Source organism: Columba livia, chromosome 21 (genome assembly GCF_036013475.1).
Source record: "Columba livia isolate bColLiv1 breed racing homer chromosome 21, bColLiv1.pat.W.v2, whole genome shotgun sequence".
Lineage (NCBI taxonomy): Eukaryota > Metazoa > Chordata > Aves > Columbiformes > Columbidae > Columba > Columba livia.
Genome location: NC_088622.1, coordinates 3,308,922 through 3,312,952, shown reverse-complemented (window position 1 = coordinate 3,312,952; position 4,031 = coordinate 3,308,922).

The window sequence follows — 4,031 nt, the reverse complement described above, 5'->3', positions numbered from 1 at the left end:
TCTTGTTTCTTTTTGATTTATTATACTGTTCAACAGCCAAATGGAAAATACTGGCCTCACCTTTGTGGGAGACTTTCGTGTAGACACCAAACGTGGAGTCTTGAGAGGGGTATATAGAGAAAAGGTAATATGTTGTATAACAACGTGATTTGGGATTCAGCAACTGGAGGAGATGGAGCTGCATTAGAATATTTGTGTTTGGTTTGTTACCTGTGTGCTCTCCCACTCCTCACTGGTGATTTCTGAACTTTACAACAGGGCTGGGCAATTTATAATAAAGAATTCATATATAAATCAGGGAGAAAGTCGTGGAAAAGAGGGCTCTCCAAAATTCCCCTTGAATTATATTTCTAAGTATTTATCTTCTTGCTATGAAAACAAAATTCCTATTAGCAGTGTGGTGTCTGGATTAATTGGGAGGTAGAGAAGCCTGCGCAGAATAGATCAGCGTGGTTCACTTGTTTATGGTACGTACAAATGTCTCTAGCTTTACCGTTCTGCTTTTGCCTTCTCAGGCAAACCATTACTGATGGTTTAGAGCTCAGAGGTGAGTACAGATCTAAATTAAAATACATTTGTAAATAGAAATGGCTGCAGCTACCAACCCAATAGTGCTTAAGGCATTCAGTAAGGGGAGTGTAAAAGCTTTAGAGACGTCTCCCAAACAAGCACACACACTGCAGGTGACATGTTCCTTTAGATATTCAAAATGTGCTGTTGTACTTCTCTTACCAAGCTCATCATTTGCCTCTCCTAACACTCTGTGTTTTCCAGAGCTTGAGGAAAAGATTTAGAGCTGAATCAGATGCTCTTCCCCTCTCTCCAGATGGGCAGCAATTGCTCTAATTGTTGGTAGGTCATTGTGAGCATCACCCATTGTAAATGAAAATGAGACTCCATCATTCACATCGATCAATTCTCCCACATCCTAAAATAAACCCTGGAGTAGCAGAACATGTGAGCCGGTGGCAAAGCAGCACTTTGGAAGGAGCTATTGCCTGAAAGAAGCTGAACCACTAATAAAATCAGCTCTTCAGGTTTTTTGTTCCCATTCCTGTCTAAGGTAAGTAGTTACTGTAAGTTGTCTCCTTCTCTTGGCTGTTGTTAAATTTCTAATGCTTTACCATTAAATCTGTTTCAGTTCCATAAGGCCTATATTTCTAATTCACCAGCAGCCTCAATAGTTCTGGTGAAGGCTAAAGATTAAATGGCCCGTGAAATTCAAAGACCCCTGCCACCTATACAAGAGATCATACTAAATAAGACTTCAGGGTCACATGTGGGATAGATTTCTGTAACTATGGAGAATGTGTTTCAAGAATAGAGCAGTGCCATGTCTAAAGTTATCAGTGGCTTATAACGCAAGAGGAAAAAAAAGGCCACAAGTTGAAAGCTTTAAACAAAATATATATAATGTAAGTTAGAAATTATTTTATAAAAAACTGGAGTGCTGGGGCAATGGGCGGAATGTGTTATTTGGATTGCTTTAAGATCAGTTCTTCAGCTTGATTTTTGGTCTCTTGCCTCCTAAAGGATTGTGTGGCAGAGCTGACAGCAAAAGGGCTGCGGGGCACGGGGACCAGCAGAAACCAGCAGGGCAGTAAGAGCAAGGTTTAAGAAATGCTCAGTTGTATTTGATCCTACAAAAGAAGGAGCCCTTAGTGAGTAAGCATCTCTTCCTCACTGCTGTTCTTCAATAACGGAGCGTTCCAAAGCTCGAGCAGCTTTGATAAAACTGCGGAGTGGTTGGTTTAGGGGTTAGAGTAACAGGAGCACCAAAGCCTTGCACAGTTGTTGCCTTGGTGGGATATTTGCTGAATGCAGTTGGTTTTAAATCAACTGGCAGCAATAAGATATGTATCTAGTTTCAGCACCAGCCTGTTCAGTGCACATGGAGCTGGACCTGTTGTTCCTTGTGCCTGGCGAATCCTTCCCTGTTCACAGCATCAACACGCAATAAGATTTACTTTTTAATTTCTTGTAGGTGAAACGTTTTCATTTGGTTTATTTCACCTTCAGTCGCAGGGCAGTGCTAAGAACCCTGTGAGCTGGGCCTGGATGAATTATTTCAGTAATCCTAGGCAATATGAATGGCCTTGTGCAAAACTAGCATTTGAAGGTGTAATCGTGAGCCAGGCATAGTGGTAACGGGTGTCTGCTGGGCAGACTCTTTGCTCCCTCAGGTGCAGCATGATCAGTTTGCTATAGTGTGTTTATCCTGCAATCGCTGGATCCTGCGTGTCTGTGACCTCTCAGAGCTGCAGTCAGTAGGTCGCTGGGGTGCTGTGGTGGGTCTCCCAGATACAGACACTTTGCGCTACGATTTCCCTTAAGCCTCTTCTTGTTACTGATGCTTTTCACAGTTTTACAAATATACAAGTGCTGTATACAGGGAAGAGCATTGTTATTACCTACCAAGGTGGGAGAGCAGCTCAGATCTGTTCCCTGTCAGCCTGTAGTAGCTTCCCATACAAAGACAGAAATCACGTACTGTCTTTGGAGCTCTGCTTTCATTTTCTTTGCAGCTGATCTGCCCTAAGCAGAATTCCTGCAAGTATGTTATAATACCTGGCTAGTTTCCTTTGCAGCCTGAAGCACTTCAATTTGGGGGATTGTTTATTTTGGAAAGGAGAAGGTTTTTTTGAAGCTTTATAACCTGGCCTGCTTACAAGCTGCCTCATGTATCAGCATGAAGTAGTTACATGCACGGAGCTTTTTGCTGTCCTGGCATTTTCCAGGTTAACTCTCCTTGCTGCTAAATGCTAATCTGTGAAACTCAGAAAATATACTTTCAGCCTTTATTTAACAATTGCAATGCTCCAACCCAGATGTGGACTGATGCATCTATACTTATCGTTAGTTTCCCAGCTTAGCCGATTATCGCTGCCCTGTTCTGATGCAGTTACAAACACAGCAATCCCTGCGGGGTCAGAAGATGATTCTGTCTCTGTTTTGCTGGAACCACTCAATGCACAGCAAGAATGCTCTCCCCACGTGTTGTGCTTGTCATTGCTACACAGCACCTGCGCTCTTGGGACCCCCCCAGAGAAAAAAGCCCTTTACCCATTCTATGAGTAACACAGGTGGTTAATAACTATTTTTTTCCCCAAGGTTGTAAAATAGTTCTGATTAACCATGTTACTTGAAGTTGGTTGAACTGAATCCTCAGGTACGTCTGTGTTCTGAGTTGAGACTCTTACAATATCAGGTACCCATTCAGTTAGATTTATGTTTTAATAGGTATTTAACAGTGTTCTTGGCTTAACTCTCAGGGTCTTGGCCCCAACTGAAGGGTTAGTTCCCTGTGTTTTACTTGAACTACGCTGTGTGAAAAGATGGAACGTTTCTGTGATTTCAGTGGAAGGATGTTGCTTCAGAAGAGAACAGCTTTGGATGTTGTTTATTATGAAGTGGGAAGGATGCATGAAGTTACTTGGTCATGGAATGACGCAGAAGCTTGTGTTGCTGCTGACCACGCACTGTTATCCATTTCCAGCTTTACTCCTGACCTCCTAATCAGAGGCCACAGCGCAAAATGCCTTGAACCCTTGAATGTGATTGGAATGGACAGTGGTAGCCAAGTGTTTTCCTTCAGTCTTTTGTCCTGTATCTCAAGTGCCTGGAGCAGACAGACATTAACTGCGTGTCGCCTGATCCATGTCTGCTCTTAATGCCTGAAGTGTGTTCCTGCTGCCCGCTCGCAGCCAGCTGTGCAGTTTTCTCCTGCAAGTAGATCAGTTCACAACACATTCTGTACTGTAAGGTTTATTTTTTGATATCTGGGTTCTGCAAAATATCTGGTGTGTGTGAGGAAGAGGATGGCACAGGTCAGGAATGGATGAATCTCTGTAGGTGGAAGCGTTAGAGGAGGATTCTGCCTCGCTGTTGTATTCTCCTAAGCTTCTTTGAGCCTGGAGAAAGATGGTAATTAAACTAGACGGAATCTTAAGCTTTTGACTCGCCTCGCCAGCAGCACCAGACTTCACAGTCTCCCTGTGCAAGGCGCTGTGCTACATGCTGGTTCTGTGGCG